Source organism: Pinus tabuliformis, chromosome J, assembly GCF_031772625.1.
Source record: "Pinus tabuliformis cultivar Carrire ecotype Pingquan chromosome J, CPIR1, whole genome shotgun sequence".
Classification (NCBI taxonomy): domain Eukaryota; kingdom Viridiplantae; phylum Streptophyta; class Pinopsida; order Pinales; family Pinaceae; genus Pinus; species Pinus tabuliformis.
This window is the reverse complement of record NC_142295.1, coordinates 494,841,982-494,868,592: the sequence shown is the minus strand read 5'-3', so window position 1 is coordinate 494,868,592 and position 26,611 is coordinate 494,841,982. Positions and strand designations below refer to the sequence as shown.

At 42.0% G+C, this 26,611-nt stretch overlaps 1 pseudogene across 1 annotated transcript in view; it reads left to right on the top strand.

Annotated features, from left to right (window-relative positions):
- The first annotated feature begins 251 nt into the window (after positions 1 to 251).
- Positions 252 to 26,611, top strand: part of LOC149227953 (uncharacterized) — a 129,709-nt pseudogene continuing 103,349 nt past the window's right edge. The window contains exon 1 of the transcript XR_016248337.1: positions 252 to 383. The product of XR_016248337.1 is annotated as an uncharacterized LOC149227953 (transcript). The remainder of the gene's footprint in view (positions 384 to 26,611) is intronic.

Here is a 26,611-nt window from a genome sequence, read left to right as displayed (position 1 = left end):
AGCAGGATTATTTTAGGCAGTGATGGTTACTTTATGTTGTGGTTGTAGCTCTTTTATTTTTTCTTTGTTCAATTATGTTAGTAGCAATATGGAATCTTCTTCATCTTTAGACTTACTTACCTATCAAGCCAAGGATTAATTTTAAGCAGCAATGGTTACTTTATGTTGTGGTTGTATCTCTTTTCTTTTTTGTTTGTTCAATTATGTAAGTAGCCACATGAAATCTTCTTCATCTTCAGACTGACTTACCTATGAAGCCATTCAGGCCTGATCGTTATGTGCCACTTTTTGGCGATTTCTCATATGATCCTTCAAAGTGGAGGGAAAGTGTGCCAATTTTTGAGCAATTGAAGGCATTTCAAGATATTATTCAAGAAGGAAAGGTACTTTATTTTCATGTGTATGAATAATAATATATGTTGATGATGTTAAATAAAATGTACTTGGAATGCTAGGTTTCCAAGGTGTGCTTATAAGATTGTTAGATTGTTTGTATCTGATAGACTTGTATTAGATTTGGTGTTTATTTAGCACCTTTGTCTACATTTGCAACAAAGCCCAAACTGCAATGTCACTGTTCTATTTATTGAGCCTTCATTCTTGGTAAACGTGAATAATTATTATTTTTCTCATTTCTCAGTTTATCATTTTGTTCATTTATGTAGCTAAATTGCTATATGTCACAAGGATGCTTTTGTAAAAGCAATGCCAATCCTCTACTTTGAACATTGAAATATTGCACCAAACTTGTTCCTTGTTCAAGTGTAGTATCTTTTTTATTGACTGTACTGTACTTGTAATCGCTCTAGGCAAGTTCAGCTGCATCTTCTTTATTAACTGTACCTTACATGTAAGTGCTCTAGGCAAGTTCAGCGGCATTATGTGACAACTGGAATTAGACTTGGAGGACCAATGTGAATTGCAACAGATAAAAAATCAGGTAATTTTATGAATATCCAATGAATGGAAACAAAAGTAGGTCAATAGAACTAAAAGAGCACATCTAGTGGAGATACATAATAGAAGTGCGTAAGAAACTCTTGTAGCTATGCTATCAACAAGAGGGAAAGAACTAAGAACATGGCTAAAAGACTAGCTCAAAGAAAGAAAGTGATAGAGAAACAAAATGAATACGTAAGTGAAGTCTCATCAAGAACATGTCAAAATGTGTTGGAGTTAGATTCTGAGGCTAAAAGAGAAGGGAGGGAAGAAGTCTCCTCATTTTAGTCATCAATCACCATGAAGGGGCTGATACACTATCTGAAAATGTCATTTGGAGAGTACCTATTGTTGAGGGGGCAACTTTGCTATCCTAAGAGGTATCTTTGGGGAGATGCAGATCAAGAAGGCCCTTCACTCTTAATAATATAGGTTGGGGGGATGAAGCTCCAAATAGATGAATGGTTGCTCGATGGAGCCCGAAGAGTAGCACTCTATGTAGAGGGAGTTTGTCTTCGACTCGAGACACTCCTAGAATTGCTATGCCTATCAGTCTGGTGAACTCTATCTTGGAGTTTGGAATGAGAGCTCTTCATAAGTGTCTTGGAAGTAGGTCGACCTATTGGGGACATTATGTGTTGAAAAGAGTCTTAGCGATGTGATAACTAAAGAAGCTAGAACCTTTGTTTATCACTTACCACCTTGCACTAACTAGAAGGAGGAGGTGCGCCTCATGGAAGGCTCTAGATGGGGAGGACCACAGAATGATAGTATACATGAGAATATCTTTGTTGATTTTTCCTCAACACTTCAGAATCGGGTCTATGTTTAAAACATGATCACAAACACATTAAAATGCTACAACACAAGCACTTTGCACAACAAAAAATGTACAACAGTGAATCAATGTAGTACACAAGAAATTTTTGCGAACCCAAAATTTGTTATATCAGAACTTTAATACAACAAACATAGGGCTCCCGTACCAAGGATCATGGCCCTTACAATTAGCCTTGATGCAAGGAAACAACTAGGGCTTGATGTCAACAATGTATGACAATCAGTCTACCCTTAAACAAGAAACACTTGACTTGCTGAAGGAGATCTCACACTAGCCCTTTCAGTCCATGTACCATGAACACCTGGCATGTCCATTTCCACCTCTACTGCTGCTCACAAGTACTTCTGCTGCTCTAGAATTGTTTGGATCTTCAACTAACCAATTTGCCTCTATCAATGGCACCTCTGCTCCAATGACACTGAACATAGGCCACACAAGTCTGCCCTATAGCAACCCTCTTGCTGCTCCAAGAATGCCTGCTCTTAGGGTCTTCTATCAGCTGCCCTCACACCAATGAATCCCTTCCTGAGTTCACTGAATTTAGGGATTACATGAACTTATCTCACAACATCCATCTTGCTCAACCAAGATTACAGTACTTAGGGCTTACCTGGCAGCCCTTACAACTATGACTCAACACCTCATGAGTTATTTTACTTGGGGCATATCAGACCAACCCACACACAGTCCCTTAACACACTATACGAAGACTGATCTAGTGTTGGATAAATTTGTCATTGATGTCAGTGACCCTAACATTGTTGAAGAAGCGCTAAGTATTGTTGAAGACCTTGCACTATTGAAACCCTAGCAATATATGAATCCCTGTCAATATGATGTGAAGCCCTAGATGTTTGATGACTACATGATGCCCCAGCCCTAGAATTGGTGATGTCTATATAATTTTTTGTTGAAGCAAGCCCTAATGGCTGAAGATGCCCTAATCCTAACGGATGAAGAACATATGTGAAGGAGTCATTATGTTGACTATTCACCATGAACTTGAGGAGCTCAACTTGGTCTCCTATTTGTCAATAACAATGGAAAAAGTTTTCTGTTGTATAGCTCCTATTGTATGTACCTTTCTAGCATGTCCAATATTTGCATATAACGCTGCTTCTCTAGTAATGAAAATCATTAATTCTATATCCCACTCTGGAAGACTTAAATGGAACCACTTCCGTGCCATGTTAATGAAACCACTTCTGTGCCAAATTCAGTTTGTGAGACTGAGCAATGAAAGAATATCCTCCAGCATTTCGTTGAATACATTAATGAAAGGACAAGCAATGCACAAGAAGACATCATTCAAGGGATTACAAGAGATTACAAGTTGGCTCAAGCAACAACAAATTTTTAAATACAAAAATGTATTTTTTGTGGCCTAAGAAGTCAACTCAAATACTCATGTCGGCTCCTTGACCAAAGGTCGTGTCTCTCCACAACATACTCAAACAAGTATAAATACCAAACCAAACTCCTTCAATTGATCACCAATTTGGTCAAGTACAGAAAGAAAGAATATGGATTTGAAGTGAAGACAAAAAGAAGAAGAGCAAGAGATTTAGTGTTGATTTGGGGTAGCATCGGATGTGCTCTAGCCACGAAATTTGGTGGAGAGGCTAAGGCACATGAGATCTCCAATACCCAGAAAGGGTTTAGGCAGATTCTAAACAATTTGGGAGATATTAAAATAATTAATATTTATAATGGAGTCCCTAAGTCTAAACTTAGTGAAATTAAAATATTAATGTGAATTAATATAAAACTGTGTTAGAATGGTCCAAAAGTCATGGATCAAGTCAGATCTAATCTTAGCCATTGATTAGGGACTTAATCTCGGCCGTTGATTTGTCAACGAGAAAAATACAAGGGGAGGCTTGAGGGTCACTTGGAGAACACACCAAGAGATCAAGATTTCGACTTTTTGGGGCTGGGTTTGCTAAGAAAGTTGAGAGAGTGATCTGGAGTTGCAGCTGAGGGGTAGTGAATACAGTAACAGAGAGGTAGAGATAATGTCGAGAGGATCAGCGCAGCAGCCGGGAAAGCTGACGCAGAGGGCAGAAGCCAAAACTGCCGGAACAACCAGGAAAGTTGATGCAGAGGGCAAAAGCCGGAACTGCCGGGAATAGCCGGAATTGTTGGGAACTGTCGGAACAGCCAGAAAAGTTGATGCAGAGGGCAGAAGCCGGAACTGCTGAAACAACCAAGAACGCTGATGTAGAGGGCAGAAGCTGGAACAACCGAGAACAGCCGGAACTGCCGAGAACTGTCGAAATAGTTGGGAATGCTGACGCAGAGGGCAGAAGCTAGAACTGCTGGGATCAGTCAGAACTGTCGAGAACTGCCGGAACTGTCGGGAAAGTTGGCGCAGAGGGCAGAATCCGGAACTACTGGAACTGCTGGGAAAGCTGACGTAGAGGGCAGAAGAGGCTGACGCTAGGGTTTTTCGTGGGGCAGATTGGAGCTAAGGAGCTGCCAGAGTGTTTATCCGGGGTTTCAGCTGTAACATCTGTCTCAGATTGAGAGGTGCTACTGCTGAGATTTTCTCTGTTGGGTGAGCCGGATTTGGCACCCAGATTGTATTCTGAAACTGCTTAATAAATCAAACCCTTAGATAACTGCACCGATTTTCTCGTATTGGGTTTTTACGGGGACATCAGTTTAAAAATAACAATGTCATTTGTGTGCTTGTTTCTGTTTCTTTCAGTTGATGATTTGTAATGTGTTGAGCATGTACTTGTGTTTATTTTCAGTATTTACTTTGTAAATAACTTGTTAATTAATCAATACAAGTAGGAAGGAATAAATCATAAAGTACATGAAGGGTTTCTAACAGTTAGACTTAGAAATTCCAATATGGTATCAGAGGGTGGTTGCAGATCATAGGAGAACTGAGGACATCAGTAGAGCAAAACAACAATAGCAGAAAATCTTTGTCCCGAGTGACAAAAGCTGTTCCTAGTAGCAAAGCAGTAAGGGATGGGTGACGCAGTGCATGCGTCATCAAGTTTGAGCCAAGAAGAGGCTGCGTAGAGGCGGAGGGAGGCAAAGACTAGCTCACGCAGAGGCCAGGAGGGCTGACGCAGTTGGTTGAGGAAGCTAGTTTTCCGGTGTCGGGATTACGCAGAGCCTAGGAGCTCTCACCTTTGGGCTGTTGGGGTTTAGGAGGTTGTGGGTAAGTTGCAGAGTGTTGCTGGTGGGGTACTGTTGTCAGAACAATACCTAACAGGGCAAGGCCAAGGAGGAGGGAGTTGCTACCGAGGGTTTCTAGTCGAGAAATCCGGATCAGTGGTGCGACTGCACATACGATCAGAGTGGGGGGCATCTCGACATGGGCAGAAGGATTTCCAGGAGGGAAATTAGGACTCAGAGGGAGTCTAGAAGAGAACTTCCAGACAGGAAGTAGAGAGACTCAGCAGGAGTCGAACTAAGAACTTCCAGACGGGAAGTAGAGAGACTCAGCAAGAGTCGAACCGAGAACTTCCAGACAGGAAGTAGAGAGACTCAGCAGGAGTCGAACCGAAAACTTCCAGACGGGAAGTGGAGAGACTCAGCAGGAGTCGAACCGAGAACTTCCAGGCGGGAAGTAGAGAGACTCGGAGGAGTCGACAGAGGAGACAGATGATGACTGTGCCATGAGTGCTCACATGCCACTTGAGCGAAAGTGGGGAGACATCGAGCTGTAGTCAATAGGACTACAAAAGATGAGGGGCAGGATCCTCGAGGTACCCAACCTCTTGGATTATATCTGGTTACGGGAGCCCCAAAGAGGAGTAGCAGTACTGGCGAATGTCGGTAGAGACGGATGAGGATGGAGCAGCAGAGAGAGCTACAGTGCAGGATTCCCATGACAACGTGAGGCTAGCAGGCTGCAACAGTGCGCGAGGCACGGGAGTGTTGCACCAGTGCAAGATGGCACAAAGAGGTATGCAACAATGCGAGATGCAGGGAGTTGTTGCAGCAGCGCAGAGTTTAGAGAGGGAGCACTTGTCAGCGATAGAGGAAGCTTCAGCATCAGGAGTGTCTCTAGCCTAACAAAAATGTCAGAGTTGGGAGATCAGTTACTTACTTCTCAGTAACTGAGTTGCAGTGCAGTAGTTAGTAGTGGCAGTGCTATGGCAAGCACGATGCGGCATGATGAGAGGGGATGTAGTGCAGATGCAACAGTGGCAGTGGTAGGGCCATGGGCAACAACACGAATGTAGAGGAAGTTGTCGTACATACTATAGATGCAGCAGTGGTAGTGGCAGAGCCATGGGTGGTAGTACGAGATGCAGCAGTACAGATGATGGGCAGCAGGCCTAGCATCAGGGACCGATGCCGGATGATCAAAGTAATACTCAGTAAGGAGTATTGCTAGAGCACAGTCCTCGCTAAGAGGGAGTGTTGATTTGGGGTAGCATCGGATGTGCTCTAGCCACAAAATTTGGTGGAGAGGCTAAGGCACATGAGATCTCCAATACCCAGAAAGGGTTTGGGCAGATTCTAAACAGTTAGGAAATTAAAATACTAATGTGAATTAATATAAAACTGTATTAGAATAGTGCAAAGGTCATGGATCAAGCCGGATCTAATCTTAACAGTTGATTAGGGACTTAATCTCCGCCGTTGATTTGTCAACGAGAAAAGTATAAGAGGAGGCTTGAGGGTCACTTGGAGAACACACCAAGAGATCAAGATTTCGACTTTCTAGGGTTGGGTTTGCTGAGAAAGTTGAGAGAGTGATCTAGAGTTGCAGTTGAGGGGCAGTGAATACAGAAGCAGAGAGGCAGAGATAGTGTCGGGAGGATCAGCGCAGCAACTGGGAAAGCTGACGTAGAGGGCAGAAGCCAGAACTGCCGGAACAACCGGGAAAGATGATGCAGAGGGCAGAAGCCGGAACTGCCGAAACAGCCAGGAAAGCTGACGCAGAGGGTAGAAGCCGAAACAGCCAGGAAAGCTTACGTAGAGGGCAGAAGCTGGAACTCCCGGAACAACCAGGAAAGCTGATGTAGTGGGCAGAAGCCGGAACTGCCAGGAACAGTCGGAACTGCCGGGAACAACCGGAACTGTCGAGAACTGTCGAAACTGCCGGGAAAGCTAATGCAGAGGGTAAAAGTCGGAACTGCCAAGAAATCTGACACAGAGGGTAGAAGAGGCTGACGCTGGGGTTTTTCGTGGGGCAGATTGGAGCTGAGGAGCTATCAGAGTGTTTATGCAAGGTTTCAACCGTAACATCTGTCTCAGATTGAGAGGTGCTACTGCCGAAATTTTTCTCAGTTGGGTGAGCTAGATTTGGCACCCAAATTGTATTTTGAAACTGCTTCTTAAATCAAACCCTCAGATAGCTGCACCGATTTTCCCGGATTGGGTTTTTCCGGGGACATTAGTCCAAAAATAACAGTGTCATTTGTGTGCTTGTTTCTGTTTCCTTCAGTTGATGATCTGTAATGTGTTGAGCATGTACTTGTGTTTATTTTCAGTGTTTACTTTGTAAACAACTTGTTAATTAATCAGAACAAGTAGGAAGGAATAAATTAGAAAGTACATGAAGGGTTTCTAACAGTTAGACTTAGAAATTCCAACATTAAGAGAAGCTTGAAGAATTTTTTTGTGGTCACATTCTGAGATTTCAGCCTAGGGTTACTGTTATACTTATGTGGAGTCTTTACAACAAAATATTTCTCTGTGGATTTTTTGTGTTACTGTGGAGTAGTTATGTGAAATTTCGTGGAGCAATTTTTGTGTCTTAGCCTCTTATCAAGGACAGACCTTGACCTTGGAAGGAACTAAAACTGTAGCTTATATACTCTGACTTTCAGACCTGTAGCTTACCTACTGCATTCGGACCTTTGAGATGCATGAAAAAGTTCGGACCTGTGACATTTAAACCTCGGATCTGTGGCTTATTAACTATGCACTTGGATCTGTCTAAGTTTGCAATTTTGGCACTGTAGAAGTCTGTAACATTAAGGTCTATTACAGATCTCTGTAATTTCGACCCGTGGTCAGATTTCGGGCATCTATGACTTGGGCCTGTGACCAAATTTCGGCCATGTGTGGCTCAGCTAAAACAAACCTCACTCTACAAAACTCGGTCCTAAAATCAGTCATAAAGGTTTGTTCCTGTGACCCTTTTGAAGAGGATTCCTACTGGAGAAGAAAGTTTGGACATTTGGTTTTGTCACTGTTGAAGAAGATCGAAATTCTATGACTAGATCCTGTGGAAGAAGGATCAAAGGTGTGTAGTATTCTCTATAATAGAAGCCAATGTATCTCTGTAGTATGCCTCTGTGGTTATCGTAAATTGTAGATCTCAGATCCTCTACAGAATTTTGGTGCATTTGAAGCAACAGACCAAGGCCACTACAGGAGTTGACCTTGGCCTACTAGGACAAAGCAATCTTTGACTTGCATAGGAGTATATCTTGACCTATTGAATAGACCTTGGTTTGTAGAGCAACAAACTTTGACCTTGAAGAGTCTTGATTGATGCCATCATTGAAGTGTCTGTTGAAGAGCTGATTGTATCAAGAATAGGCCTAGAAACTTGTAGCGGACCCTGAATCAGCCTTGGAGCAAATCTAGAAGCAGTCATTGAAACATTGTTTGGAGCATTTTGGTAAAGTGTTGATTGAAGACTTATTGGAGTTGACCGGACCTTGAAGCCCTGATGAAATAGCTTCAAAGAAGACTGTTTGGGTGACATGAAGAGTCTTGGAGACACCTACTAGAGTTGCTGGTGTTGACTTTCATCTTTGGAGCTGAACTGAAGAATTGTTGAAGATCCCTTGCAACAACCATTGAAGATTTGTGATCTTGTTGAAGCAGTCCCCAGAGCATTGTTGAAGCCTATTGAAGACATTTGTTGAAGGATCATTGAAGACTCTGTCATTCCCTTGGTTAAAGACAACATTTATTACATCTTATATCAAAATTTACATAGAAAATCCGGTCCCGCGGGAAATTTTTAACAATTAAAAATTGACACTTAGACTTGTTGTCGCACAAAGTGTCTAGGGACCGCGACAATGCTCAGAGTAACGGCTGTCACTCTAATCATTACTCACTCCATTTAGACTCTCTCCTAGGCAAGTCAAGGGGGGTAGTCCCTAAGGTGAATGGATGAGGGTAGTCTGGGGAACACGGGCTCTAGGAGATTTTAATGATGAGCAACTTGATGAATTTAAAGCAAGTGTCTGTCAATTAAGATAGATGGATTAAAATAAGACAACTACAAGATACAAATGACTACAAACCAGTGCCTTTAATATCTGCATTAACCATAAACTAAATAAAACAAGTTATCCAAAACAATTTTCCAATATGTGACGAATGGTGACAATCAGGAATGATCAATGTAAATGCCCAAAACTGTATTATGCAAGAGATTCTAGATTTAATGATTTTCGTTAGGAATTCAGAACTTTTAATCACCAAATAACGCCAAGGAAATTTAAATTTGCATTTCAATTATTCCTTAGGCAATTTGCTTTAATGTGAAAAATAAAGAAGTAAAACAAATCAGCGGGTTAATAAATTGAATTTTTAATGGGCCACAGGCCACATTAAAAATTTTTGATGTTTAAGTACAAATCCATTAATTTATTGCATTCTTAATTCTCATGGCACCAAGAATTTAAAATTTTTAGATTTTTTAAATGTTTTTAGATTTTTTTAATCTTTAGGATTTTTTAGAATTTTTATGATTTTCTGAATGGATTTTTTTTTTTTTAAATGAAAACAAAACTAAAAAAAAATTAAAATCATAAATCAAAAATAAAAAGTGAAAAAAAAATCAAATAAAAAAATAAAAACGTTAAGATAAAAGGTGGAATAATAATTAAAAAAAGGAAAGAAATGAATCTAAGTAAAGCTAAAAAAAAAGAAATCGAATTATATAAACATAAGAAAAAAACTAACCGAAAACCTTAATGAAACATAAAAATAAAAATAAAATCAAACCCAAATCGTGAAAAGTTAAAGCCTAAACTAAAATTAAAAAAAATCGAAATGTTAAACTAGCTCATACAAAAAAATATCGAATGTTCCTTGCTATGCGTGTGTGCAGGTGTGGAGCTCGATGGGAGGGCGTGTTATTGGGAAATCTAGTGTCCACTCGAATCTGCTAGTCCCACTAAGACTGGTAACTATCTTAGAAACAAACAAACTAAAACTAATTTCGTTTTCCTTTATGAGAAGTAGATGAGAGTGGAATGAAGGACACCAACCTCAGTCTTGCGCTTGGTTCCTTGCTCGGTTCCTCTCCCTTCTGACAGATCCTTGCTGCTTCTCCTTTGTCTACCCAGCTTCAAAGAGCACCTGTGGAATCAAAGCAGCATAATACTATCGAAGAATAGAGATCTACAATCATAAACAATATAGGACCAGATGTATATTGACCACACAAATGCATATATCATCAAACATACAAGAATGTGGAGGAAAACTTGAATAGATTTATTAATAATCAAGAATAGCAAAGAGGATTACAACCAATTGTTTTGAGTCTTGACCCAGCGTCACCCTCCAGCATGAAAGCCCTTCTTTCACCTCATGAAAAGCTTAGATCACCCAACACTATGATATTCCAACAAGAAACCAACAACACTTCCTTACAAGATACAAAATTCCAGCCTCTGGATCTCTGGGATGAGGGATCCATATATAGATGATTGCAGGGGGTGAGTCAGCTTCTGGGATTTTGATTAGTGTCCTCTCTCTGATAGTTCTTGATTCCACTTGGAGATTGATGATCTCTTACTCATCCCTGGGTGAATTTAGAGAGGCAAGTGTCACAGGAGAAGTTTCTGGAAGATTCCATGATCATCCACCTCGCAAAATGCCTCTGCCATTTGTCCACTCTCGCCCATCGCACCCCATAGAAGGGCTTTTCAGTATGCATCGCACCTCCCATGTGCATTAGGTGGGATGCATCGCACTTTGACCATGGAGCAGGTGAGATGGTCCAGTTTTGACCAGTTCTGAGCAGTTTTTTATGGGGAACTTCTGGGAGATGATGTAATCAGCTGACCTTGTTATTTTAGGGTATGGAACAACACTTTTAGGGACTTAGGAGCCCTTGGTTTATGGACATGTCTGATTGGGATTGCAGTGCCCAAAAATGTCTATAACAGTTGCCCCCTAAAGCATGAGGTTGTTAATCTTTTGATGTCGGGTGAAATGCTTTATCACGAGGATCTGAAGTTTTTTCGAGCTGGAAGGCGACCTGTAATAAGATACAATACAATACATTATCTTCATAATATTTTTCATGATCTAGCTGAGGCGGGCATTCCCATGCTCAACTTTATAAATTCGTTTTCATGTACATAAGACAGACAACCGTCTGTGCAGGAGACTGATGATTCTAATAGAGTCATCATCCTTTGATTTGGATGATCATCTGTGCAGCAGCAATGTACATTTGATGTCTTTATTTTCCTGAATATATCACAGCCCGGATGGATGAAACTAGATCCGGGGTCTTCAAACTTGTTCAATCTTCACTCGGAGTACAAGTCGATCCATGTGAAAGATGTTCTAGAATCGAACATGGAAAGACATCGCCTGATTACCAACCAATGATGTAAGCTGTTAACAGGCACGAGAGGAATGACCGATAATGATGATGACCCTCAAGGTTCTACAGTACAATTTGCGTGGTGTGAATAAGGGACTTGGCGTCGAACACCACGCAAAATCTTTCGGTCGAAGGCCATTGATGTAAACCTATCGCCGGAAGTGAGAAACTTGCCATTGAGGCATGCAAGCTTCAAAGTACTGAAGGGGTTGTTCCTAAGTCGACTTCTTGGATAATGAGTTGATGTCGACAAGAAGCGACTCGCTGTAGGAGGGCCTTAATGAATCCCACATCTACGACACGGAACAGAGTAAATGATTTTGGAGGTGAAAACGATCTGATGATACAGGGTTCAGGGTGGCGGTCATGAAAGAATGGAGCGTGAATGTATTGCAGCGGATGAGACACAGGTGAATTCTCTGAGCGACTTCTCTTGAACATACCGGTGACACTGACATGATGGATTGGTAGCGTTAACCCCAAATGTGGATGGTGTGATGGACCAATGGTGATATGACCAGTGAATGGAACAACCCAACCCGACTCGGATGCGGAGTGAAAGTGTCATGTTCAAGAGCGACTTGCTACCAATAAAGTTTCTTCAAGTTTTCTTCCCAATTTTTCCCCAGTCATTGCTGACCAGTACCTCTTTATTTTTGTCAAGCTTGAGGAGGATAACGTATGCTTGTTCTATAATTTGCCCTTCGGGCAAACCCGTTGCTATATTTTAACGAGCCTAGCGACAGTGAAACTCGTTCTTGTATGTATGGACAAGTTTGTCGCTATTCGGTTTTAACGAGTTTAACCAAAGATAACTCGGTCCTTTTCAATTTTAGAGAGTCTGAAAGGGACGTAAAGGCAACTTCAATAATCCTTTTTCGTCATATAATCCCTTAAGTCCGAAAAAGTATAAAATAATACAAAAGGAATGAATTTTCAGTAATTTTAACGAGCTGAACAAGACAAGCGCTCGATCTTTTTGTGTAATAATCCCTCACGTCCAAAAAGATTAAAATCTAGAGGAGGGATAGCACTTTCGGTAATTGGAGAGGCCAATTGCTCGGCAATCTTTTCATATTTTACGAGTCAGTTGAAAAGAGCTTAAAGGAGACTCGTTTTTTAAGGAACGAGTGATAATTTCGGGTAGCAACTGATTCCAGGTAAGGTTTGGAATTTTCCAGTCACGACAGTGTCACAAGGATGGCTAACAGGATCATTTTTCGCAGTTGTTCCTCAAAAGGGGTAAACAATCAAATGGAGGTGAATGATCGGCTAAAACAGAGTGGAGGTGATGAAGAGAACACGACCAAGGCTCAAAAGCTGATGATAATGCATTCACAATGGTTATTTACCGGAAATTGGTTCATTTTTTAATGAGCTTAAACTCTGGGGGAACGTTTGCTCATTGCTTATGTTTAATTTTTAACGAGCTTGAACTCCACATAAAAACTGCTCGTGCCAGTCGTATAATAAGGATGTCTCATCTAAGATGCCATTTTTTATGGAGCTTGCACCTTACAAAGCTTTGCCCCGGATCCTTTCTTTATGCAAGTTAGGAACGACCAATCCTACGAGTTTAAAGGGTTGAGAAACTACAAACTAAGAAAATAAATGGTCGCTCTTCGCTTGTATGCCAAAAGGTTTGCATGCCCCTAGGTATAGCGAAAAATTCCCAGGTTACCATATGAAAGCTCTCCATCCGCGTTGCAGACAAAATGCTTCCTTGGCGATGTCTACCGAAATAGACAAAGGTGAGTGGCACAGTTGCCTCCACTCACATAACTTTGACGAGGGAATCTTATTCCAGTCTAATCCCATTTTCCTAAACGGACGGGTGTGTCAGAATAGTCATATATCCTCCGCAGAAACCTACCCTATACCCAAGGTTTTCCTGCCGAAACAGACCAGGGTGCATGCCCCCTGGGTTTCAGTCATGTCCTCCTGAATCACTCGCGCTCATCAGGGGGACGGACTGGAGATTGATGAGACTTTCCTTGTGTGAAAAGACCATCTAGGGATGGTATTTGACTATTTGCTATGTGTGAGCCAGGGAACGAAAGCTGGTCTACGAGCTTGACCACTCGTCCTTCATGCGGAAAACACATTACTCTAAAGAGTGAGGAGAAAATGGCTCCCATGCAATAAATATAGTCACGCCCAAGGAGTAGATTATAATCCAGAGGTCCTTGGACTACCATTACGTTCATGTGAACGGTTTTCCTTCTCAAGGTTATCGGCACATTGGGAAGGATCCCTAATGGTCGACTGGTTCCTTTGTTGAAGCCTGTCAGATTTCTCATCTCAGGCAGAAGCAATGGCGAGCCAAGCGCTTCCCAAGCAATTGAGGAAAGGATACTCACAGAAGCCCCTTCATCTATGATGGTACCGACCATGATCATTTTGTAAGCTTGTACAATGATTCGGAATGGTACATTGGCCGGTACCCGGGGTCTGCCTAGTAGATTCCAATCGAAAGAAACGACTAGGTTGCTTGGAGGTGGGACCGAATAGACGGCTGGATATGACTCTGACGAACTTCCTTCCTGCGGTAAAGGAACGGGTAGACTGCCCCCATGTTCATCGGAGTCTGTGTTTACGAAAAGAATTTGGATGGTGTCGTTCTCATTCTCTTCGGTGATTGTGTCATCTGAAGATGGACCTTCCGAAGACAAGACCGGGTTGACTGCCGCCTCAACCTTTTGACTTTCGTCTGGTATGGGTTCGGCGGGTTTATCTTCAATGATAGATGCTTCGACCGAACACAATGGCGTGTCAGTCGGATTTTCAACCAGTGATGGACTTGGCAAGAGTTTCTTATATCCAGGAGGAAGCCGTAACGGTGAAACCGGATGGTCATCCAAAACTCTTTTAGCTTCGTCCAGGAAGGGACAACGGTGGAGGGCATGATTGCCTTCACACAGTCTACAAGGAAATTTACATTTTCCTTTTTGTCCAGGTGCTTCGCTTTCACTAGTTGATGGTGTACTTTCAACATGGTCCTCAGAGGTTGATGACACTGGGTTGTGCAAACGAGGAGACCAGTCCCTTAAGATTTGAGGGATGCAGGGACAATCTCGGTGGTAGTGGTCTCCTTTGCAAATGACACATGGCGATTTAGGCCTGGACGATGCAGTGTGTGGATTTTCGCTAGATGATGCATGGTTGCCCCCTTTCGCCTTTGGCTCCTTCTTCTTCTTCTCCTTCTTCTTCTTAGTTACTTGGTTTTGGGCCTTACCGGCTTTATCAAGCGAAGAGGAAGGAGGAGAGGGAGAACCGAATGAAGTAGAAGGTTGGGGGGTAACTTTAGTATCATCTAGTTGCTGACTCGATTGTTCAGGAATCGCGGTATTCTGAACGACAGAGGTCGAGAAGAGCCATACGGGCAAGCCAATCGTCAATCTTGGAAGCGACAATGTGGCCATGTGAGGTGCACCAACATCTCCCCAAGAGGAGAAAGGACTAGGATTTCCTCCAAGGGGAACTCCTTGGTTGGTGGACTCCATTTTTCTCAACCTAAGACCAACGCGGGAATGGTGATATTATTCCGATTAAAATAAATTTTAGACGCTTTGACACAACTTGTTTTTTCAATTTTTAAGAGTCGAGAAAAAACAAAAGATGACTCTAGTCGCCTTCGATTTTTAATGAGCCTGAAGTGACAAGTGCTCAGATGGACCTTTTCCTTTAAGGAGTCTGAAAAGGAACGAAAGAGACTACTCTGGAAATCTAGATAGAGGGATTACCAAACCAATCGCAAAATTGCAGAATACTTTTTACGGTACGGCAGTCAATCTTCCCGAATGCTGTGTTCAGTGCATTTCGATCGATAGGGCGGTAGACACGGCTTCCTATGGATAAAGGATATAGCCTATTGTGGTCTCCCAATATATACTCGACGGTACGTGGGAGCACAAGTCCGTACTGGCACTTATCGTCTCAAAGAGGAGGAATCACCCAATCAACAGTGAAAGCGACAATTACCAGGTTTTACGACGTCGAAATACGTCTCTAGCCTAGACTTCTAGATGTTGTGCGTTAGGTTCCAAAGCGTTTTTAGGTTCATTAAATTTATTTTACAGTTGATCTTTCTTAAGAAATTTGCCTTTCAGGTTCACCGCGTGATGTAGATGTACAATTCCTAAAATGCAATCTAAGATGATAAACAATCGTTTAATCTTCTTTTGCAATGAAAATCCTAGCTACTAAAGAAAGAGAGACGGTATTCTTTCAACATAGAGCAGAGAGCACACACTAGATGCACTGTCCTAAATCAAACCAACAAGCAGTCTAAATGCAAATGCACATGCATGTATTTGTTTTCAGCTTTCTTAATGTGTGAATGACAAGAAGAATGCTAAGTACAAATCTGAATTATCTTTTCAAAGCGACAGTACTAACAAATTTCTCTTCAAAAACGAAAGGAAGATAATGACGACACTTTACTATTTTGAATTGAAAACTGCTTTCGACACTTGAAAAACTACTAATTCAAATCAAATACAAGAGTAACTGTATAATCGACCATCAAGAACAATAGAATTCTTTTCTTTGACTGAAAACGACACTTGCGACACTTTCAAATCAAAAGATGACAGTTCGACTATGCTACTACTTTGTAAAAGAGAACTGAAAATGGCGGAAAATACATAAAAACATTCACAATTCTTTGCACAATGGAGGCGGAATGATGGAAAGGAAGGGGGTTTCCACAGTGGTATACTGATCACAGACAGCAAAACTCCAGAATAGAGCTGAAAAGAGTGAAGAAAAACCAAAACCTGGAGGCAAAATTAGCCTTTTCTGATCATCGCACTTGTAACACAGGGAAACAGGGATGCATCCCACCTACTGCACATGGGAAATTGTTAAGTTATGGTATGTTCTATGCTTATAACAGTTTACTTCTTTTTCTTATTATATTCCACCGATTAGCAATCACATGTACATAAAGTAAAGTGCAGATAGAACATTAAACGATCGACAGAAAACAAGCCAAGACAAGAGACACAAGATGTGGCGACTAGCCAGGGACAAACCCCACAATGTGTGGGGAAACCCTTTGATCAAATCTTCTTTTATCTTTAATAATTCAGCAGAGAGAAATAGTACAATGAATCTGATTCATATCAGCAGTAGCAAACCGTAGATCAGTAGCATCAACATTAGCAGCTTCATTATCAAACTAGGGCAGACGATATCTCACAAACCGACCGTCGGATTGACTTCATTCCACCACCAAAAGTTTCGGCTTCCAGAGGAGGTTCAGATGAACCTACAACGCAGTTCAGATGAGGAGATCTTCTAGGCCAAGCAAGTCAATCTTTACTTCTGCAGTTGCAGCGTCAGTTTCAGCAGTTTCCGGCTTCAAACTAGGGCAGTTGATATCTTGCAAACCGTTCATTGGATTGACTTCATTCCACCACCAAAAGTTGCGGCTTTCAGAGGAGGTTCAGATGAACCTACAATGCAGTTCCAAAGAGGAGATCTTCAAGGCCACGCAAGTCAATCTTTACTTCTGCAGTTGCAGCTTCAAATTCAACAGCTTCCGGCTTCACATGTGTGAGAGAGAGAGACCCATTTCAGCGTAGTAGAGAAGAGACTCATATCTGCTCAGTATAGAGAGAGAGATGTGATGAGATGAGTGAGTCCAAATGAGGAAAAGTCCTCTTATATTTATACACAACGTTGGTGGGTGAATAGATGCGACTGTTGGGCTTCTGAGCCTACATGAGTTGTAGGTCGGCTTGATAATAATTCCATAATCAAAATAAATTCATATCTCCATGAATACTTATCGGAATTGGATGATATTTATATCAATCCTACACCTCTCGACGAGAGGAATCTAATAAAAATATTATTAGCCATGAATAAGATGACCCACATGAAGTTTTGCCCTGGTTGCCAATTTTAACACTCCCTCTCAACCATGGAGAACTTCATCTGCAATCTGTCTATCGGTCGTTACTATTCATCCATCAAATGCACTGCCTTGTACAGCTTGACCCTTGCCCTGCTCTGCTCTATTTTGCCTGTTCTGCTTTGTCTTGTTCTGCCCTGCACTGATCTGTACTGTTTTGTTCTGTTCTGCTCTGCTCTTGCATTGTTCTGTTCTACTCTGCTTTTGTCCGAATTATGAAGAAGAAGAAATGATCGAGGATGTATCATACTGACTCAAAGTCAGTCTCAGAGTATGTACCACTGGTCCCAGACCAGTCTCAACCAACCCATAGTCAGCGTCATAGTGAGTACAACTCCAATGGTCCCAGACCAATATCATCCTCCACTGACTCAAAGTCAGTTTCAGAGTATGTACCACTGATCCCAGACCAGTCTCAACCGACCCGAAGTCAGCGTCATAGTATGGTACAACTCCTACCACTGGTCCCAGACCAGTATCATTGATCCCAGATCAATGGAGGTCATCCTAGCGTAGGGAGTACGGTAGTTACAACGATGCGTCCATCGGTACTACTATGGTCCCTAACTTCATTTCCCTGCTCATTGATCATATGAGAGGTACTTCCCATGAGTCCCAGACTGCATGGGTAGGATGCCTCGACAGGAGAACTAATCAATCCTGTCCTCACAGGAGAACACATCAACCCTGCTACAATTGCCATGGAGAACACATCAATCCAGGCTGCCATGGAGAACACATCAATCCAGGCCTCACAGGAGAACTAATCATCCTACTACATAGGAGAGCGAATCATCCTGTTCCACAAGAGAGTGAATCATCTTGTCCCACAAGAGAGCGAATCATCTTGTTCCAGTGTGCACCACCAGGGGAGGGTGAGTTACCCTGTGGTCATATGTTGCTCCAGTAGGAACCGCAAGCCCTTAGAGCTCCAAGAGCTCAATGTATGCAACATGCAGGGCCCTTGTATAAGGGTTTCTTGCCGACTCCAAGTCGTTTGGGAAAATCATAGATTAGATCTTTCCTCGGGGCTTTGACAAGGTGTATCAACCTGTACATCATCTTAATGTGATGGAGCTTCCTTGCTCATCGACTACCATATCCCAGATGATGTCTATTTGCTGGAGCAATTGACGAATACGGGATTCCTCAATAATCGAATCCCACCTCTGGTTGTTACAGAGAATCACAGTGGTATCCAATGTAAATCCAAACAGCTCACTGAAGAGCTTTTCAAACTAGACTGCCTCACATGAGGTTATGCTAGCAACAATATATCCTGCTTCGGCGGTGCTCAAAGCCACCGACTTCTGCTTCCTGCTCATCCAGGATATCGAAGCAGATCCCAAGGAGAAACAACACTCGGAAGTGCTCTTACGGTCCTCCACATTGCCTGCCCAGTCAGCATCTGTGTATCCAAATAGTCTCACATCTCTGGCAATGTATCTTAACCCATAAGTGATAGTGCCACGAAGATATCTCAGCAGATTCTTGGCACCAATCCAGTGTATGTGGTGGGATTCAACCATATGCTCGCTCAACGTGTTGACTGCAAAGCATATATCTGGATGGGAGTTCACTAAGAACATGAATGCTCTGACGAGTTGCCGATACTCGGTAGCATTTCGTAAAACAGGTCCAGCAGCACTACCGCTTAACTTCTTGAAGTCAAGCTCCATCGGAGTAGTTACAGGCTTGCAGTCCACCATTCCGAATCTTTCCAATATCTTCACCACATATTTTCCTTGAGATAGGAAAATTTCTCCTGGCTTTTGCCACACTTCAAGCCCTAGGAAGTAGTGCATCAGTCCTAGGTCTTTCATTTCAAATTCAAAGGCCAGCTCCCTCTTACATTTGTGAATGACAGGGTTTGCACTTGTTAGAAAGAGGTCATCCACATACAACACCAGTATGAGAGGCTTGTCATCTTCAACCTTAAAGTAAAGGTTAGGATCGGCTTCACTCCTAGTGAATCCCAACTTCATCAAGTAGCTATCGATCCTCTCATACCATGCTCGGGGTGCTTGCTTCAGTCCATAGAGAGCTTTCTTCAACCTGCATACATGAGATTTTCGATCATAAATCTCAAATCCTTCAAGTTGCTCCACGTAGACCTTTTCTTTGATTGAGCCATGCAAGAACGCAATCTTGACATCCATCTGATGTAGGTTCCATCCTTGTGAAGCGGCAAGGGCTATGATCGAGCGGATGGTCGTATATCTGGCAACAGGTGCAAATATCTCATCATAGTCTATACCTTCCTTTTGGGAGAAACCTTGAGCAACAAAACGAGCCTTATACTTTTCCGTGCTTCCATCTGCTGCATGCTTTATCTTGTAAAGCCATTTGGAAGTAACAACAGTCTTGTCCTGGGGTCTGGGAACTACTTCCCAAACATCATTCTTTATGATAGACTCATATTCTTCGGTCATAGCATCCTTCCATACTTGATGCTTGACGGCATCTGAGAATGACGAAGGCTCATTTTGTATGATCGTGCTCATGATGGTCAGGTATCCTTGATACCTATTAGGTTTCTTACTTTCACGAAAGGTTCCTCGGGGTGCAGCATGTCCTTCAGCATCATCAAGTAACCCCTTAAGCCATGAAGGCCTCTTCCTAGAAGAGGAAGGTTCATATGGAGGAGGATCAATCGGATCCACAGGTTCTTCTACATCAGGCATTGATTCATCATCCTTTTCTTTCGGTTCCCTACTGTTGGCTTCTTGAGAGCTCCTCACAGTCAGAAGATTGTTCACCTTGCTGAGAGCCATATCTTCGTCAAAGGTGACATCATGACTAATTATGACTTCCATTTGACCGGCTACATAGATTCTATAGCCTTTAGTATTTTCACCATAGCCCACGAAAATTCCCTTCTTTCCAGATGCTCCTAATTTATCTCTTTTCTCTTTCGGCACATGAAAGTATACAAGGCTTCCAAAAATTTTAAAATGAGAAACATCAGGTTTCTTACCGGTGAATTTTTCTTCAGGAGTCTTGGAACCCAATGCTTGATGAGGGCATCGATTTTGTACATATACGGCAGTGTTTGCAGCTTCAGCCCATAGAAACTTAGGAAGACTTTGATCATGTAGCATGGCCCGGACAACTTCCATAATTGTGCGGTTCTTCCTTTCTGCCACACCATTTTGTTCAGGAGTATATGGTGTAGTAGTCTCCCTCTTGATGCCAGCCTCTTTACAAAAATCATAGAACTCATTAGATTCATATTCAGTCCCATTGTCAGTTCTTAAGATCTTGATCTTCTTTTCGGTTTGATTCTCAATTAGGGCTTTGAAGTGTCGGAACCAAGGGAACACTTCATCCTTCTTTTTCAAGAAGTATATCCAGGTCTTTCGAAAATGGTCATCTGTAAAAGTAAGATAATATGAGTATCCTCCCAAGGAGTTCACAGGCATCATACCTGATATGTCTGAGTGAACTGGTTGTAATATATCGGAGGTCTTGCTTTGACTTGAAGGGAATGGTCCCCTTTTGAGCTTTCCTTCGGCACATCCCGGACAAACACCTTCTTTCTCTACTTGGAATTCAGGCATCCCTGTTACCATCTGTCTTACATCGGGTAGAGCTTTGTAATGAAGGTGGGCAAACCTCCGATGCCAAAGTTCGGACTAAAGAGTTGTGTCACAAGACATGACACCTAGCGGACTTCCATCGACCTGATATAATGAATCAACACTAAACCCAAGAGTAAAGGCATCTTTAACATTATATACATACCTTGCCATTGCTGAAGGTTACCTTGTAGCCTTTGTCTTCCATTGCCAAGATGGACACCAGGTTCCTTTTGAGGTCAGGTGCATTTAATACATCCTGGACTTTCTAGCCTTCTTGAATGGTTGTCCTCTTCCTCGATCTCCAGCTCTCCTCTTACCTTTGCTGTTGAATTTGTCATTCCTTTGATTTGCCATCAAAGGGATTTTGATCATCGTCCCAGTGTGAGTCCTTTCTTCTCTTTGCATGAGAAGAAAAGGCAGCAGGGGGACCTTTAGGCATGAGCATTTCTTGCACTTCTTCCCTTGTTTCTTCTTGAATGCATCTAGCCATTAATTCCTCGAAACTAGGAATTCCATTATTGTTCAAAAGAGTAGTCCCGAACACATACCATTCAGATGGTAATCCTCCGAGAGTTGTGAGTGCCATTTCTCTGTCAGTAATGGTTTCCCCAATAGATAGGAGATCGTTCTTGATCTCGGTGATTCTTAAGAAGTATGCTTGCATACTTTCATCTTTACCCTTCTTGATTTCCCTCAACTTATTTATAAGAAACAAAGCTTGATTTGCATCATTAACTTTAAATACACTCACCAGTCTGTCGTAGATTTCCTTGGAGGTGTCTAGATCAGAGATGTAGGCCACCAAGTGCTTGTCGATAGAGTCCCGGATGATCTTCTTTGTTTTGACTTCTTCATTTTTCCATTTGTTCCAGGCAGCAACAGATGCATTTGATGAAGGCTCAACAATATTACCTCTTACATGGTCCAACACTCCTTGATCTTCAAGGGTTAGATCGATAGACATCTTCCATCCGTGATAGTCAGCTTTCTCACGGAGCTTGTCTTCGGCAAGAAAGCATGTTGAGGACCCCATAGTTCTTTTAGGATAGCCTTGCCAATCTTCTCTTCAATGATTGCTCTTGCTCTTGCTCGGGCTTTGTCTTCACCTCAGCTCTGATACCATGTTAAGTTATGGTATGTTCTATGCTTATAACAGTTTACTTCTTTTTCTTATTATATTCCACCGATTAGCAATCACATGTACATAAAGTAAAGTGCAGATAGAACATTAAACGATCGACAGAAAACAAGCCAAGACAAGAGACACAAGATGTGGCGACTAGCCAGGGACAAACCCCACAATGTGTGGGGAAACCCTTTGATCAAATCTTCTTTTATCTTCAATAATTCAGCAGAGAGAAATAGTACAATAAATCTGATTCATATTAGCAGTAGCAAACCGTAGATCAGTAGCATCAGCATTAGCGGCTTCATTATCAAACTAGGGCAGACGATATCTCACAAATCCACCGTCGGATTGACTTCATTCCACCACCAAAAGTTTCGGCTTCCAGAGGAGGTTCAGATGAACCTACAACGCAGTTCAGATGAGGAGATCTTCTAGGCCACGCAAGTCAATCTTTACTTCTGCAGTTGCAGCGTCAGTTTCAGCAGTTTCCGGCTTCAAACTAGGGCAGTCGATATCTTGCAAATCGTTCATCGGATTGACTTCATTCCACCACCAAAAGTTGCGGCTTTCAGAGGAGGTTCAGATGAACCTACAACGTAGTTCCAAAGAGGAGATATTCAAGGCCACGCAAGTCAATCTTTACTTCTGCAGTTGCAGCTTCAAATTCAACAGCTTCCGGCTTCACATGTGTGAGAGAGAGAGACCCATTTCAGCGTAGTAGAGAAGAGACTCATATCTGCGCAGTAGAGAGAGAGAGATGTGATGAGATGAGTGAGTCCAAATGAGGAAAAGTCCTCTTATATTTATACACAACATTGGTGGGTGAATAGATGCGATTGTTGGGCTTCTGAGCCTACATGAGTTGTAGGTCGGCTTGATAATAATTCCATAATCAAAATAAATTCATATCTCCATGAATACTTATCGGAATTGACTGATATTTATATCAATCCTACACCTCTCGACGAGAGGAATCTAATAAAAATATTATTAGCCATGAATACGATGACCCGCATGAAGTTTTGCCCTGGTTGCCAATTTTAACAGAAGTGCGATGCATCCAGATTTCCTTGAAGAGAGGGTGCGATGATACCAGGATGAGACTTTACTTGGCTCTTGGTCACAGTTTGCAGCTCAGTTCAGGGATTTAGGCCGAGCAAATGATGTACAGTAAATAGAAATCACAGGGGTTGATCTAATGAGGTTACTAGAGCCACCACTAGGGCAATTAGAAGGTTTGCAAATCAATTGTTCAGTTTATAAACAAAACCTGGAGATAGACTGAAGCAGCATTGATCTACTTTGCACTTGCATAGCAAATGCAGTTCGAAGGCTAGCTGGCTTGACTTCAGGCTCCATCTGTAAGTTTATAAAACAAACAAATATAGACAAACAAACAATCTATTCGCTCCCCAGCGGAGTCGCCATTTTGTTATCGGGAAATCTAGTGTCCACTCGGATCTGCTAGTCCCACTAAGACTGGTAGCTATCTTAGAAACAAACAAACTAAAACTACTTTCGTTTTCCTTTATGATAAGTGGATGAGACTGGAATGAAGGACACCAACCTCAGTCTTGCGCTTGGTTCCTTGCTCGGTTCCTCTCCCTTCTGACAGATCCTTGCCGCTTCTCCTTTGTCTACCCAGCTTCAAAGAGCACCTGTGGAATCAAAGCAGCATAATACTATCGAAGAATAGAGATCTACAATCATAAACAATATAGGACCAGATGTATATTGACCACACAAATGCATATATCATCAAACATACAAGAATGTGGAGGAAAACTTGAATAGCTTTATTAATAATTAAGAATATCAAAGAGGATTACAACCAATTGTTCTAACCCAGCATCACCCTCCAGCATGAAATCCCTTCTTTCACCTCATGAAAAGCTTAGATCACCCAACACTATGATATTCCAACAAGAAACCAACAACACTTCCTTACAAGATACAAAATTCCAGCCTCTGGATCTTTGGGATGAGGGATCCATATATAGATGATTGCAGGGGGGTGAATCAGCTTCTGGTATTCTGATTAGTGTCCTCTCTCTGATAATTCTTGATTCCACTTGGAGATTGATGATCTCTTACTCATCCCTGGGCGAATTCAGAGAGGCAAGTGTCACAGGAGAAGTTTCTAGAAGATTCCATGATCATCCACCTCGCAAAATGCCTCTGCCATTTGTCCACTCTCGCCCATTGCACCCCATAGAAGGGATTTTCACTAAGTTGCACGAAACGGGGAAACGGAAACGAGTTTCCGAAACGGGAAACGAAACGAAACGTGACCTCCCCAAATTTTGGAAACGGGGAAACGCTTAAAAATATTTAAAAATGATTATTATATATATGTGCAATCATAAAACATTAATGATACATTTACATTATATGATTATAATTCATTACATTTAAACATTAAGATTAAATTTACATCACATTTACTCATGAGTCATGAATGATCACATAATGAAAATAAAAATATAGGAAAATCCAAAATCAGCCTTTATTTATATTAGTATATGAGGCTGCAAGTACAATAAAGACTATAAGGCTGCAAGAACTATAGAGACAAGTCACAAAAGACTAATCCTCATTATAACAATCCTCATCAAAAATAGAAGCAGCACAATGCTCAACAGTGGATGGTAGTGCTGAAGAAGATGATGCACCAATTCCACTTCCAGATTCGCCCTCAATATTCAGGGCAGCAAGAGAGAGATCGAAATCAGGATTTTCTGCATCCACATCCCATTCTTTAGAAGGACCACTGTTTTATTCTGGACCCCTACGAGATGCAAGGCGAAGGTTGGAGTGCACATAAACAAGATCCTCTGCTTTCTGTGAGCCCAACCTATTGTGCTTCACAGAATGAATAAAACCATAAGTGCTCCAATTCCTTTCTGCTGATGAAGAGCTTGCCACTTGTGAAAGAATACGAATGGCAAGGTTTTTCAAATGTACACCATTTGCTTCATGACAAATCCACCACCTAACTGGATTCATGGTGCTTCTCTCCTCCAAAGCTGATATATCTGCATAATCATCTATTCCTGCAGCAAAACTGGCAAATTCCTCCTTTACCTCCCTATGTAGATGAGAAGGAAACATTCTCATGAGGGCTTTTTTCACCCCAGTAGCCACCTCTCTATCCTTATGGGGTGCCTTCCTCTTGCCATTGCTTTTAGCAATAAGCTCCTCATCATAAAATTTGGGGTTCAAAGCATGTGCTAAAGTGTGCAATGGTGTATTGAAATTGTTCCACCTATCAACAATGATTTTCTTGATCAAACCAGCAAAATGATCATCAACAAACAAAAGTTGTGGAGACTCCTGCGAAATGATTTCCATAGTTTTCTCAACCATGGAATCCATGCCATCATATACCTCTCCCAAGAAAGGTTGGTCAGTGTCAGCACTCCGGAGAAGCTCAAATGCAGGGGTTGTGAACTTTAGCAAGAAATCTACCTTGCTCCACCAATCCTCATCAAGGCAGAATCTACGCACCATAGATCCCTGCTCTGAATCTGCTTGTCTCCACTCAATCCAAAGTTGACTCACCACCATAGAAACTAATGTATGCTTAACCTCAACAAGGCGACGCAACATCACGAAGTTTGAGGCATATCTTGTCTCAGCAACTTTTAACAACTCCAATTTGGAGTACTCTCGAAATATGGCCTGAGACTGGTGGTGGTTGGTGATGAATTTGATAATCTCCCTTGCTTCCCCTGTGAGTTCCTTTGTCCAGGAAACTTTGTTGTCAATCTCCTCTAAGATCAGATTCAGATTATGGACAATGCATGGTGTCCAAAAGATGTGGTCATACCTCCCCTCAATAATTAAACCTGCAGCTTTACAAACCGGTGCATTATCCGTGATAACTTGCACCACCTTGTTAGGCCCTATTTGTTTAATAGCTTTTATAATAACATCAACAATGTACTGTGCATCTTTCACCTCTCCTGAGCAGTCTTCTGCCTTGATAAACATTGCTCCTTTGGGGCAAGTGGCAATGATATTTATCAATGGTCTGCGCCTCATATCTGTCCAACCATCTGAGACTATGGTAACCCCAGAGCTACTCCAGGAAGAACGAATTGGAGCTAAAATGTCCTCCACAAGGTCCTTCTCATTTTTGAGAAGCTGGGTTCTGACTTTCTCATAGTTGTGCCCCTTGTACCCTTGAGGAGCTTTGTTAACTGCCCTTATCATATCTTGCCAGTAAGGAGAGCGAACAACATTGAATGGGATACCACATGCATAAATGCACCTAGCCACTCTGGAATCAGTTTCTTCTCTTGCTTGCACATTCACCAATCTAGCAATTTTGCTATCCTGAACTGAAGGGGATGCCCCTGGGCCTCTGGTATTTTTGGGTGCTGGTTGTTCATGTTGTTGAGTGTGACCAGCTCTCCTCTTTCTTGCTTCAACTACAATCCTTGGCTCAATGTTAGATGGAGCTTGAGTAAGCTCATCATGCCTTCTCTTAGTACCATACGCCTCATCTTGCTCTCCTTGATATGCCTTCCTTGCCAACGGATCTGATGTTTTTGTGCAACCTGAAATCCCCTGTCCTCCCCCATGCAATAGATGCGCCTTCACTCTTGGGTAGGAGCCCTTGTACATATTATTG